The sequence below is a fragment of the Uloborus diversus genome, unplaced genomic scaffold (assembly GCF_026930045.1).
Source record: "Uloborus diversus isolate 005 unplaced genomic scaffold, Udiv.v.3.1 scaffold_14, whole genome shotgun sequence".
NCBI classification, from domain to species: Eukaryota; Metazoa; Arthropoda; class Arachnida; order Araneae; family Uloboridae; genus Uloborus; species Uloborus diversus.
This window is the reverse complement of record NW_026558098.1, coordinates 6,502,142-6,518,151: the sequence shown is the minus strand read 5'-3', so window position 1 is coordinate 6,518,151 and position 16,010 is coordinate 6,502,142.

Here is a 16,010-nt window from a genome sequence, read left to right as displayed (position 1 = left end):
TACTTGTCGCTTTTCATAACCTAAAACATTATTTTTGTTGTTGAAAAACTTTAGAAAAGGAACCGGTTTCGTATGTAGGCTGATTTCTACAACGTACATACGGAATCAATTGCTTTACTTTTCTATATTGTTCTTCAGCTGTAAAAGCAGTGATTTCGGCTATGAAAAGAGACGATAGGGTGAAAAAACCCTTTTGCATAAAAATTGATAACTTTATTTTATGGTTTACTGCTGTTAATTTTACTGTACAAATCAATTATAAAACAGTCTACTACTGCTGCTTTTATGGCACAATTCAGCTGATTCCGCAGCATAATACTGCTAACTTTACAGTTTGATACTGTTAATTCTGCAGGGCAATTCCGTTAAAAAACAGTATATTACTGTTAATTTTACATATTATCTCTGTTAAATTTACAGGTCAAGTCATTCCTAAAACAGTATATTACTGCTAATTTTACAATTAATCATTGTTAATTTCACAGGGCAATTCCATTAGAAGACAGTATATTACTGCTAATTTTACAATTTATCGCTGTAAAAATCACAGTAAATGTCTGTTATAAAACAGTATATTACTGCAAATTTTACAGTTTATAATTGTAATTTTTACAGTTTTTCTTTGGAATGTGAGCCTGCCAGTATTATACTGTAAAAACAACAACTTTTTTTTTCAGTGTAGCAGTTGATACTAGTAAACTATATAATGAAATATTTGAATTATTTGTTTTTGTGAGGGGAAAGTAAATTTAAATATCATACATTGCGTGTAAAAAGGTTAGTTTAAACCACAAAACAGTATCTAATATAATGATTAGAATAAATTTTGCATTATATGATGATTTCTTGGCGCGAAAACAAATGTGATTTTTAAGACAACTTCAAGGCTTCATATTTCTAAAACTATTAAGGGATCATATATAAAATTTTTGCCACGTATTTACTACTATATGAAGGTTATACAGTTAAATTTTCGTACATTTTCGTTCAGTCCTTTTTCGGATATTAAATCTTAAATTTAGAATTCTTTCACTAAGATGGCAAGTTTGACTAACTATATAAAAAAATGACTTTGTTCAGACGTTTCATACCGCTTCTGAGATTCTGAGATATAGTTCTATAAGATATCTATTCAAGGGGGAAAAGTAAGAGCGAGTCTTACTTCCTTCTACTAATATATTTATGCTAAAAATGTGAAATTTTACATGGAAAATCTCAATGTTACCGAACTTTAAAATTTTATCAGAAAAATAACTAATATAGAAATGTAGGCCATTTTCTGCTCTATCAAAAGGTTTTTAAATAATTTTGATATATTCATAAATCAAAAGTACTAAGAGTTTATGCAAAGTACTATTTTCATGAAAAGTTGACTCAGCAACTACTAAAAAGTGGTTGCCAAAAAAACTATCTGAAGGTTTAACATTTTTTTACAGAACTGTGTAATATAACAGTTAAATAACAGGTAAAAAAGTTTTGAAATCAAAAATAGTGAGCAACATTTTTTTATTTTCCTATACGATTTCATTTGAATTGACCCTTTAGTGATGTAAAATAGTTTATAGTATACAACTAAACTACTTACATTCTTAAAACTTACCAGATATTTGCTAAGATGGTACGAATTTAGTGATTTATTTATTTATTTATGTTTCAGGTTAAAATAGGGACTTTACCTAATTCCATTATTGTAAAGGAGTATGTTCGAATGCATAGAAGTGACATTAAATGAAGTACCCGCAAGAAAGATTTCCATTCATGGAGCTTGGTGGGCCTTTTGTGTGTAGACGTGTGTGTGGGGAGACATGTGTGTGTAGACGTGTGTGTGTGTGGACACATGTGTGTATACGTGTGTGTGTGTGTGTGGAGACATGTGCGTGCATATATGTGTGTAGGGCATAGGCGCCACCGCTTAGGGGAGGTCCGTTCGCGGAGGCCATAATTTGACACTACCTTTTAAAAAATAGAATCTGCTTCTGCCTTGAATGAGCACAAATGATTTGTTACCGTGGCGAAGAAAATGTGTCCTCTTAATAAATTTTAAAACAACGAATTAGCTTATTCTTGTCGTCATGGTAGCCTTCCCATTTAACAAATATTGTTGTCACTTAAATAAAAGGCAGCTATTCAATCAAGATTCCTTTTCGTTACAGGTATGACACTGTCCTTGCGCACATTGTCCTTGAGGATTCAGAATTATCATCCAAAACTGCAGGTTTAACGAATATTTGCTTTTGAAGAAAAGCTATTTGCCAATCATACTGCCAAATTTTGCTAATAAAAAAGTATTTTTTAGTTAAGGTGTTCACTAAGCCCAAATCAACCCCTTGATATGATTAAGGAGAAAAAACGTTAAGAAAGCACAAATATTGGAGAAAATGCAGTATATAGCTATTTCAAGACTGCAATGGAGTCTCTTCATCAGTGCAAAAAGCTCATCAACACAACCAGAAGTTGCGACAGAACGTGAACTTTTTGCATTGATGAAGAGGCTCCATTGTAGCCTTGAAATAGCTATATGCAGCATTTTCTCCAATATTTGTGCTTTATTTACGTTGTTTTTCTCCTTAATCATATTGTAGCACAAAGCTTAGGGTCTGGGGGGGTAAAGTGGTCATAAAATCGTAGGTTTTCAACTTAGGTGAATAATTAATACAATAAATTCTTTAAATACTTAAACTTTTTTTATTTTTATTTTACATTGCATTATTAAAGAACACGGTACATTGAGTTTTAGGAAAATAAATATTGATTTAAGTAGCATTATAACACTTTCTTTTCCCTTTGTATTTATGACCACTTTACCCCATGGGGTGGGGGAAAGTGGTCATAGCATGGGGTAAAGTGGTCATAGTTAAAAATAGATGCACAACCATTATAAACAACCCTAATATTTGTATATTTTGCTTATTTTTATAGTTACAAGTATATGCACAAGCATATGTGAGTATACACGAGTATATACGTGTCGTGTAAACATTAGTAAACACGTTCATATATGAGTAAATACATGTATGCATCAGATACATGCATGCACGTGCCTACTCAAGGATATACGTGTATATAAGCATGTATACGTGATTAGCTACAGGAGTGTATGCGTGTATACACGAGTATATACGTGTCACGTGTACGTACGCGTATATATGTGTGTAAACGAACATCATATGAGTGTATGCACTTGTATCTTGAGTATATACGTGCATACATGAGTATATACGTGTACAGTAGACGTATACACGCATATATAAGTGTACATACACAAATATACGGGTATACACGAGTTAATTCGTGGATACATCCAGTGTATGTTTGGGGGTACGTGTCTACTCACATTGTGAAGCACGCGTATACGTATGTATACGTGCAAACATGATTATATACCTGTATAGACGTATATACGTACATTTACGTGTATACACAAGTACATGTATTTATACACAAGTATACAAGCTTATATACATGTGTGCCTACAGAGTGAAAACAAGCTCTTGGGCAAAAATTTAAGGGATGTGAGAGGGGAGGATAAGAAGCGAAGAATTATAAGGAACTTACGTTCGCTGACGCGCTATTTGCACACAATGCCAGAAACTGATGGATGCAAAACAAATCACCAATTTGTTATACAAAGATGATTTTGCACAACATTTTAGTTTTTAAGAAATATTTAGAGCAGTTGTTAAAAGTTACGGTCTGTAGCTCTAATACAAGCATCGCAACAAAGGCGCATCGGCTGATGAAAGTTTTTCAAAAGTCTCGTTATTGTAACAGAGCGTGCTTTGTGATTGTGACGCACATATATCACAGCTGCAGGCCGCAAATTTCATCAATCGCTTTAAAATTTTCTTGAAACCTAAAATGTTGTGTAAAATTGTCTTTGTGCAACAAATTTTTGACCAGTTTTGCATCCATCAGTTTCTGGCTTTGCGTGCATGTAGCGCGTCAGTATTGCGTTTGTTTCTTTATGTAATTCTTGCTTCTTATCCTCCCCTCTAACACCTTTTAATAATTTGCTTAAAAGTTTAAACTCACCCTGTATACTTGTATATCATATACTTGTATGTAAGTGTCTACTTGAGTACGTATGCGTATATGAGTGTCTACCTGAGTATATACGTGTTTATATATATAAACGAATATATACGTTATAGTCGAATGTATATCTGTATAGATTAAAAATACTTGCAGATACCCATATATGTATTTATTGGTGCATTTATGTGAATACGTCTATATACGTGCCTACACGAGTATATGCGTATACTTACGCATATACTTGTATATTTAACACCATTTACTGAAAAAACAATACATATTAAGTGAAATTAATATTTAATTTATATCTGCCTTATACTTAATGATTAAGTTTCATTAGAAGAACAATACTTGTTAAGCCTAATATTATGACCACTTTACCCCATCTTACTAAAATTGTTCTAAAAAATTATCTAAAATAGATTCAGCTAACTGCTAATGAGTAAGAGTTCTTGAGACATGTAGGAAGCTTCCTATGCAGTCAATTTGTTCATAATTCTAACAAACAAAATTTCCCAAGGAAGTTAAAATAGGTCTTCAGGTTTAAAAACTTTTCATATTGACACAAAATGTTTTTTTTTACCGAATAACATTTTGCCAGTTGTAAAATTTTGTTCTCAAAATGTAGTTTCTAACTAACCTCCTCTATAATAAAATTTTCACATTCATTCGAACATTTATTTCCAAGCTATAGCCATTTATTTGACGACTGACCACTTTACCCCATTGACTACTTTCCCCCACCAGACCCTATATGATAGTTTTTCATTCAACCCCTTGGTAGTGTGAGATTGACACACTGGTTTCATACAAGATATCAGATGTGCTGTTCCCAAATAGTGCCAAGCTTTCAGGGGCAGAGGGGTTGTGAGTGTCTAACATAGGGGGAAGGGGGGTTGCAAGAAGTGTGACAGCCATTTTTTATAAAGCTGTGTTAATGAAAAATAAAGCGACGTGTGATGAAGGGGGATACGGGTAAGATGAAGTGCAACAAAACTTAACATTGTGATGAAAATTAAAACCTTGCTGTTCTTTTAAGCGAAGTTTGCACAACAATGTTTTGTATAAACTTTAAAATGAATGGAAAAAGTACCGAAAATAGTGGCACAAACCCACTCCATTTGACGGTTTCAAAAGAAACAAAAATGATGGAGCTTATCCATCCCTTGAATCTGGGTGGACTGAATTAAATTTTACAATTCACTTTGTATTGAGGCATAAAAAGTTAACATTTCCATTTATAAGCTACTTAAGTTTTTTCACTATCGCTATTTCAAAACTTGGTTTGGGTGACTGATGAGTTTTTAAAAATCAGAATTCATTTCGGCTACAAAATGAAAAACAGGAAAATTTCAGAGAAAATAAATTAAACCTTTTGAAAACAATGCAATTTTAAATCTTACAACTATTATATATGCGAAAGTTTGTCTGTATGGATGTTTGTTATTCTTTCACGCAAAAACTACTGAATGGATTTTGATGAAACTTTACAATAATATAGCTTATGCATCAGAATAACACATAGGGTAGTTTTCGTCCCATTACGGGGGGCAATAAAACACAATATTTTTAATAAATTCTCTAATATGGGGATGAAAAAATACTTGCACATACTAACATTATATGTCCATCGAAAGCTCTGATTTTTCTGCTGAAGATGGCACCTGTTCGAAATTTCTAAGTAGAATAAAAAACGAGTTATGAGCTTTTTAGTTCCATGTTCGAAGGCTTTCCTTAACTCAATACAATATTTAGTGTATCATCTCAACTCCCTGTCGATAACTCCTATTGTTGCATTGTTGACTATCCTTGCTTTTCGTGACTGTTCAAGGCTTTTCTCAAGTCAAATCTTGAAGTAAGATTTTTGCACAAGATTGGCAAATAATACATGGATTTGGCTGATTTTTTTCCATTTTAATGCAACTTTGAGGAAATTAATGTTTTTTTTTATTTATTTGAATTGACTGGGTATTTAATCGATCAGCTGGAATCTAGCAAAACTTTTTTTGTGGAATCATTTCAATAGCTAAGGCATTTGGCATTTTTTTTCAACTGTCGCTGCTTTTGAAGCTAAAGACTACGCAATACTGTTTCTCGGTTTTCACCATGTAACCAAATATTGCCATTTCTTTAATATTTCTTTCTTTAAATTTGTTAACACGTAAAATAATTCGCCAACTTATTCGCAAATCCATAAACAGCGTAAAAACTTCCATTACTTTGTCTTTGCACATAATTTCAAACAATTGCCAAATTTTTACTGTTTATTGTAAACATTTCGGGTAGCATCATTGTTGACCCTATTTTGGGACGATTTCTACGGTAAGAAGTTACACATTATACAATAATTTAGATTGCTGGTGTAGCGCTGGATATTATGTATTTGATGGAGATTGGGATTATAAGGGAAACAGTTTCACTTTATTTAAGAATAGTTGACCTCACTCGATTTGGATTTTTTGGGAATTACCCAAACTGACTTCTTTACAACTCCTGAACGTATTCGTGATTTATTTTTTGTGTGATTTTTGGGTTTCTTCTCAGTTTTGCCAACATTTCATTTACTCCCTTTCCCCCTAATTTTCAGTTTTAATCATACCTTTTGATACATTAAAGGGGGCAGGCAATTTGAAATGTCGGCGAAACTAGAGACAATGTTTTGGTAACTATTTGACCTCTGCCTGTAATGACCATTAACTTGAATCAATTGAAAAAAAACTACATCAACGTGAGCGAAGCTGCGGGCAAAAGCTAGTTGTGGTATAATTTTTGAATTATGGTTTGGTGGAAATGTCATACACTAGTGAGTAATAAGAATGGAACTTACCTTTTAGAAGATGCAACCATACTCCACTCATTTCTAAGTTAATTTCAGAATGCTTCAGTAGATGGCGCAGGTGAGTCAGTTTTGACATCTTTGAAGGATTTTATTACTAAAATGAAACGAAAAATATTAAATTTAACATTAAGTATAAATCCAGAAAATTATTCATCAAGAAAAATTCAGGGAATAGTATTCCGCATTTTTTTTGCTAATAGACATCAAAGAAAGGTTTGTACCTTCAGAAGGAAAAGTAATAAATACCTGCTAACAATTTCTGGTAAAAAAAAAAATCAGTAAGTGATAGTGACACACAGCAATATCTCATCTTTCATTGCTAATTAGGGAAGAATGTAGGTTTTTTTTTTTTACTAAAAAGGAGGTATTTAAATACAAAATGGAGAGAAATAACCAAAATCCACGAATCTCCTGGAAAAACCAATCGAGTTTGTAGGTATGCAGAAGAGTTAATCTGGGTTTGATAGTAATAAACGCCAGGAGCTAAAAATAAAATTTGAAATTTTGATGGTTTGAATTCAAATTATGTTTTTCGCAATACCGAGATGCGATAGGACAGTACTCGCTGGGCCTTGTGTGTAAAGGCGTGTATCATGCGCATATGTGTGTAGGGCATAGGCGCCACCGTCTGCGAGTGATCCCGCTCGTGATGGCCATAATTTGACACTACCTTTTAAAAAGTAAAATCTGCTTATTTTAACCATTGAATGAACGCAAATGATTCGTAACCATTCCGACGAAAATTTTACCTCTTAACAAATGAAACAACGAGTTAGCTTATTCCTGTCGTCATGGTAACCTGAAAAATCAGAGCAACATCAATCTCGGTCATGTGAGCCTAATAAGCAGCAATTCGTGATTGCACAAAAAATATGATATGTACCCCACACACTGCTTCCTTTACGTCTACTAAACAATCTATTTTAAATTCTCAAAGGAATGAGCGAGTTTTAGAAGCAACACTTCTTTAATGAATTGTTTTTTAGACATTTCCCTAAACTTATGAAACTATGGTACAACTTTTAAGGTAGGCGAACACCCTAAATATTTTTTTCAGCAATATTCAGTGCATCTTTCTAAAACTTAACGAGATTATTAAATATGGCATAACACACATTTTGACTACTTATTTTTTGAAAAAAAAATCCATAGGTTTTTAATTTTAAAAAAAAGCCTTTTTTTAGCAAAAAACTACCATTTCCTTAAAACTTACAGAGCCTTCATTTTGATATAATTTTTTTAAAAATTTGTTTCTATCTCTTCGTTAAGTACCAAAGAGTGATATGATCCTCGAATTTGGGCTAAGTAACTAAAAACTGGTTTAATGGGTAAACGTTTGAGAAATTTCCCCGAAAAACGAGCTTTTTGCCCGCTGAGTTTAATCGATCATTATTTCAAAACCACATATTGCATTTAAATTATTTTTTCGAGTTTTATATCACAGTAATATATTTAATTACCATTTTTGAATAGTTTCAAATCTTTGGAGTTATTACTTTTTTCCATAAAGCTGTTTGCGTGAATAAAAACTCTGAAAACTTGGTTATGAGAAAATAAAGAAAGAAAAATTAAATTTCAGTTACAAGCACAAATTTGAGTTTAGAAATGTCTTCTAGTTTTCTTAATAATTCCCAGTAGATAGCGTTTTGTGTTGACTATTTTTACGTTTCTTCGTTCTTCTAAAATGACAGTCTTACCAGTTCAGCCCTATTAAATAAAGCATTTCCCTGCATTTGAAACATTACCAAAACATATTATCAAATTATCATACTGTGGTGCTAGTTTCATTGTTGATGACAACACGTCAGCGTTACTCGATCATTGGCTATTATATTTATGAGGATAATTAGACAATGACTTTGGGAAAACAATAATCATAAAACACGAAAAAATTGCCAAGCACCATTTAAGCATGTTTTACTACACTTATGAAATGTCTCAGTCATCTAATAATATTTTCACCTTCAACTTTTGTGACTTAACTATGATCAATTTGTAAATCACATTTTAAGGGGGAAAAATGAAATTACTACATTAAAACCGCCCTTGGGACTGAGTTGTCGATCGAAGTATTTTAAGTTACTGTCATAGAGAAAGATTATGTAGTCTTGAACTAAAAAAGAAGGAGTTTTGAAGGAGTTAAAACCAAAAAGAAGGAGTTTGAAGGGCCCTTCTAAAAAATTTCCTAAATGAAGGAGTATTGGAGGAGTTTTGAAGGAGAGTATGAACCCTGGGAACATTTTGCGTTGTTTTCAATAGTTTACATTGCAATAAACATTCAATGCCGTTTTTGGAAACTTAGGCACTTAAAATGTCTTGTGTACTTCTATCTTGGAAATGACCAAATGTGGCGGCTACATCAAAAATTAAGAAATAATTTTTTGAATGTGTAGCATAAAACAATTTAAAAATAGTGAATCTTCATTCAACTATGATTCAGTTGAAAAGTTTAGCAAATTTGCGTCCAAGGAAATGAGGATAAGATTAAGTTTTAAGAACAAAATTTTTCATTTCTCAAGAAAATTTTAAATTATTAAAAAAAAAAACTATTTGCAGCACATTTTACGTCATTTTCATTAGTTTGCAATTAAAGAAAACATCCAATTCTGCTTTGTTTTGGCATTTAAGCATTGTATCTACTTCCATCTTGTGAATGACCAAAAGTGGCGACTATGTTTCAAAGGCAGCTAAAAAAACTTTCCCAGATCAACCCTCCCATCCTCAGGCTTGTGCTTCCGAAGCAGTTAATTGTCGCCCCCCCTGTACTATTGAGGGTCGAAAATGGCGATTGTGGAAGTTTTCTTCGGTCGCCACTTTTTTATTGCCAGCGTCATTTTGCCTCAAAAAGTTACAATGTTTTCAGGAAACATTAAAACAAAGACTAGGTCTCATATTACAAAATTACCTGTGAGAAATTTAAAAAAAATGGCGGCAAACTTGGAAAATTCCCCGACTTTTCCCTAACATTTTTAACTATGTCATTTTTCCTGACAATTCCAGGTTTTCCTGGAGCAAATAACCCCTGACACAAGAATGGTATGTCTCTTATATGTCTCCCTATACAAGATTTTGAATCCAAAATTTTGATCTTACTTTTGGAATTTTTTTTAGAAATATAACTGATTTGAGCTTGGCTAGCTAGAAAAATTAAATCCAGTGATCTGTTATACGCGTTTTTTACTTATGCGCGTTTTTCTCACGGGCCCGACCAGCGATATCGGAAAACAATGTCAACTCTTGTTCATTTATACGCGAAACCTCAAGTGCACATTTCACTTATGCGCGATAAAGTTTTTTCAAGTTTTAGTTAAATCGCCTATCCACGCTTTGCTTATCGGAAGATTTGTACCCTTCTTGATGTCTCTTGGAATGCTTTTACACACCTTTATTCCACTGTTCAAAATGTTTCCAAGAACACATTTTTTTCGCGCAAGTGTGCAATTGCTGGTGCAGTAAGTCTTGTGATTGACATCGAGAGGGTCAGCCAGCCGGAGATGGCTGGCTTACATGCGAAAAAGTTGACGTTCCTAAAAGTCGTGGTCAAGCGGAAAGCATTGACATAGCGTATCGAGGATCTTTTGTATCCTCACAGACTAGAACACTGATCACGCGACAGTTTTAGGTTTCGTGGAATTAGCTTACATACTGTACAGTGTATAAAAGACAAAACGTACAACTTCAAATTTTAAATTTTTATTAAATTACTATGCATAAATGGAAATTATGTGCGTATTTATTCATTAGTATCAGTAGTGTACTATTAGTATTACTATAACTGTTGATAACTTACTGCATTTAAGCTTATTTTTGGGGTGTTTCATTTATGCGCGAATTTCACTTGTGCGCGAAAATTTCGCTGTCACCTTTGGTCGCGTATAATTGAGAGGTCACTGTATACAATAAGCAATCATGTGACCATTTCACAGTCAAATTCACAAAAAATGGTGGATCTGAAATCATAATCAATTCAATTGATTATGATTAAAGATCAAAGATTAAGGCAATTGAATTTCCATACTTGTTGTCATAACAACCAAAATAAATCATCATCAATGTGAAGAAAACACAGGAAAAAGATAGTGATCAATTGAAATAAATAATTTAAAATATTTGAAGCTTTATCTCTGATATTTCTGTTTGTATTGAATTTAAACATATGAACTGGAGACTTTATTTTCTTGACAACCATAATATAATTATTTTTCTTTTAGTAATAATAATAATAAAAATAATAATAATAATTTATTTATTTTTTGCTTGATTTAATTTAAATGAATATTGATTTGAAGCATATTTAATTAGATGAACCTAATGAAGAGAAAACATACTCATAATCTTATTCTGTTGGAAATATTTTTCGGCAAAATTCTTCAGCAAGAATTTGTGCCACGCATAATCCTAACGTTGATGTTACGTCTTGATCAAATTCCTAAAATATAAAAGTTTTTTTAATTTTAACACTTAACATGACAAAATAAACAAATTTACCGAAGTTTATGTTTGAAATGCAAATCAGCTACACAGTTTGTTATTCTAATGATAAACCTGTTCAATCTTACAAAAAAGTATTTCAGAAATCAATTCTTAGACTTATCACATTTTTTCCCCATTCATTATGAATTTAACAGGGAACTTCATGTACTTTATACTTTAAGAGAAACTGCATGAACTACCATTATAATGACCAACATATTTCCTACCAAAGAGCACTTTCATCAGTCAAGAACTTTTCGATAAACTAACTTAATATCTCTTATACAGTACAGTCTCGTTAATCTGAGTCTCGAAAGTTCGAGGTTCCCCCTATTTCGAGGTGCATACTTTATATTTCCATTTACATTTTTTAGTTCCAAATAAATGATTTTCATAAAAATCTGAATTTTTTTTCCTGCCATTACACTTATTTAACTAGATAAAGCAATTAATTAAAAAAAGCATTGACAGGTTGTTGTCAACAATACTCCTTAAGTGGTATGATATACGTGTAGTCATCGACTGCACAATATGAATTGTGAAATGCTTTGAAGATAACTTCATGCGTGAAAGTAACATTGATTTGTCGCACAGAAAGTGTAAACATGCCTCTTGGAATATTGAAATACCTGATAATAGTCAAAAAAAAAAAAAAAAAGGTTCAAAACATGACCCCCCCCCCCCCCTTACGAGTAATGTATACGACACACGAAACAGAAACCTACAAATAACCATTTTTGTGGTATGCGAGATAGCACACATATACAGACATTATGACAAAACTCATCGAAATGGATTCGGTCAAAATATATTTGGTTGCCTACAAGTTTGCTCGGGTAAATACGTACATACAGACTTTGTGGAAAAAAGTCCAAATTTGTTTAGAGGTAAATAAAAATGAAATTTACTTTGAAATTTCAGTGAAATTTTTTCACGACAAAATACTGCTTTTCTTTGTGTAAGGAAGTAAAAAGGGATACTCCTTATGTCATCGGAAAAGTGTAAAAAAATAATCTGAAAGAATTTTTCAGATAATTTGAGTTTTCAGTAATCCAAGGTAGCATGAGCCCCAACTACCTCGGATTTTCAAGATTCTACTGTACTACAAAATTTGAATCATAAATATTAAAAATGATTACTTCCTGAAGAACAGCTTCCAATAATTTTTCCATAATCTCACAGCGAGTTTCATCATCCCTGTAACCAAAAATTGTATTTATTAGAGCATGCATCTAAAATAGGGCATCATATTGCAAATATTGGTAAACACCATAAATAAGGAAGTCATTAACATATTTAAAAATTACATTTGAGAGGAAATACACATACTTTTCATCTTGAAGGTTAAGAATGTGTTGCTAAATATTGCCATTTAACTGCTGAATTAATTCGACAATGACTATTTGATGCATTTTGTTGTTTTCTCGGATCGGTCGAAATTTCACGTCTCGGATTCGAAGTTTATCTGCTTAAATTTGAATACAAAAATATATTTTAGCAAAAAGAAATTAATTTATGTAAACAATTTTCAAAAAACTTTGAAATGTTGGATTTTTTTGTTTTTGTATAAAAAATACTTTATCATTGTATTATACCTGCCAATAATATTATACCTCATCATAATGAAACCTTTAAATCATTTTTTTACTACACAAAAATCACAATATTTGTTTCGGCAGCTCATACCATTGAGGCCTTTCTGAAATTAATGACAAGCAAAATTATTTATTTCTTTTGTTCCTAACTGATTATTTTAAAAAAAGTAACAGATCACACATTCATTGTGTATCAAACAAAAAAGGTTGCAATCAGCTACGCTAAAAATTAAACAAAAATTTACAAAAGAGTACAAATGAAAAAATAAAATAAAAACACTCAAAATTCATTTAAAAGAAGAAAAACTACAAACTCCAAATCAAAAAATACACAAAAAAGGAACTAAAAGAGAAAATGAAAAAATAATTAAATCCAAAAGTATCAAACAAACAAATTTGCCACAATTTTTCAAAATAAATTTTAAAATTAAAAAACTCAAGGCCTAAAACCCAAATAAAATAAATAAATAAAAACAAAAAGAGAATATATACAGTGGCTCCCAAAAGTCTTCGTACACCTACGACTTTCAATGAAATAGGCCCTTATCCATTGGTTAGACCTAATATTTCAGAATAGGTATTTTATTATAAGATCTATGATCTGTTTTTAACAAAACTACATGAAAATTTTTAATAAAACATTAAAACTTAATTTTTTAAAAATCAAAAACCAAAAAGTGGCGGAAATTTTATCTCACAAAAGTCTTCGTACACTTTGAAAAAATGTCAAAAAAATTAGTAAATAATCTAACTTTTTACTAAGTTATTATTTAATAGAATATCATGCAGTAGGAACAACACCTTTTAAACGCTTGGGATTAGATTTCATTGTTTTTTCTTTTTTTGTGCAATTTCTGAGTAAGTGTTCAGCCGCACTTCGAGTCTTACTGTTTCTAGTTCGATTTTCGTTTCAATGGTGTATTTTCGTAATCTAGCCATCAGATATCTCCAAATTAAGTTTCATTAAGTTCAAATCTGGCGATTGAGGAGATATTTCTAAGCTTATAAGGACAAATTTTGAGACACCAAACGCAAACGTGTGCTTCTTATCGTTATCTTGATTAAAAAAAAAGTTGTTTCCAAATACCAAATTTTGGGCTTATAGTTTTAAATTGTTTTTTAAAATATTTAAATGAACAGCATGATTCATTATTTCATCAAAAAATTCAAAATTTCCAAGTCGTGATGCTGAGATGCACCCTCACACAAGAACACCTTCACCGTCCTGATTAACTGATCCAACTAAGTTCTTAAGCTTCAATTCCTCATTTTTTTCTTCCATTTACAATTATACAACAATTTAACCCAAAATGTTGAATTTATTTTCATCTATAAGTAAGACGTTGTTCCAAAACGTTTTGAGCTTATTCATCATTGATTTTACGACGGAAAGCGTAAGCTTGCTGTTTTTCGCACGAACAAGAAAATTTCTGCGGGAATAGGTCCCATTTAATCCAGCTAATCAGAGAACTTGGCGAAAAATTTTAGGTGAAAATTAAATGTAAAATGTTTCATTCAATTCTGCAGAAACTTTTTCAGCTCTGAAATGTGTATTTTTAATAATTTTTTTAACTGTAAACCTCCGATCGCGCATTGTTCACTTTGCCAGTTGACCTTTTCTTACCTTGTTTTCGATCCGATTCTTCTCTTTAAAGCATTTTATCAAGCACTGCAATATAGAATGATATAAATCAACCAATTTAGATACACTTCAGACCAATTTACGGCTACTGTGAGGGGAAAAAAATCAAATTTCGAATCGTGTTTGTTGTTTTCTACGTATGCCTGCCATTTAAAAATAAGCAGAATATTAGGGAATAAATAAACAAAAAATTAAAGGCAAATGACTTTACAGTGGCATTACAATGCAAAAATAATAAAAAAACTACATATGATAATTTTAATTATGAATTTATTCGAAAATATTTCAGTGTACGATGACTTTTGTGGCGCAATATTTCTCTGTCTCTTCGTTTTTCGACAAATTTCAAAAATAAAATGTGGCAATATTTTGAAAAAAACTACTGAGTTTTATTCAGAATGGCATAGGAATGGTGTGAAAAAAAATTGGACTTCAAATTCGAATTCAGTTTTGCGTAATTTTGGTTTTGCTACAAAATTTCTAAGTGTACGAACACTTTTGGGAGCCACTTTACCTAAAGGAATGTCATCATCTTCGCTGAACTGAGCTTCATGTTCGGTATTATTAACAACAGATGTGTGATTTGTTTTTATCATTAGTTCAGAAGAATCTCTAAGAGTCTCGTCTATTTTAACTGAAAATAAGCATTAAATTAATGGAACTAATTACTACAATTAATTGTTTTAATTAATATTTAATTCTTTCAAATTTTCTGAAGTTAGATGATCCAGTTTTTTTTATTATTATTAAAATTATTATTTCTTTTTTTTTTTCAATGGAGGAGAGAGTATTTTAGAGCGAAATAGCTATCTTCTTTTTTTTCTCCAAAATTGCAAAAGAACATACGTTAACTAGATCATTTGTTATTATGAAATTTAGAGTAGATTCATATACATTCATGCATACTTTAATTTCAAGCAAACATTTTGAACACAACTTTAAAACAAAATGTGAGATGAATCAACAAATATTTTTAAAACTTAGCCACAAAAAAATTGAATGAAAGATAGAAAAAAAGTTCACTTGAGTCTGTACACGTATGTTTTTGTAAACCATACATTTTAAATGCACATCGAACAAATTATCAAATTAATTCTGTATAAAGAAAAAATGCACACAACAGCATGCTGTAATAATGCTGAAGTCATAAAACTAAATACAGTGGAATCCGCATAATAGGACCACCGGTTAATTGAACCAAAGAACCAAAACAAATCCCATTAATTACACAAGCCTAATATTATTCACTTATGGGGCTCAAAACTTCGCTTAATTGGACCAAGGAACATGAGAACAAAAAAATCTAGAGATTGATTGCTTGAAGCGAGTTTTAAGTGGCCAACGAATTTAATAGTGCAGTAAAAGTTAATATTGGTTCCATGTAACTTTCAATTAAACCCAGCAATATCAACAGTACCAGCAGATT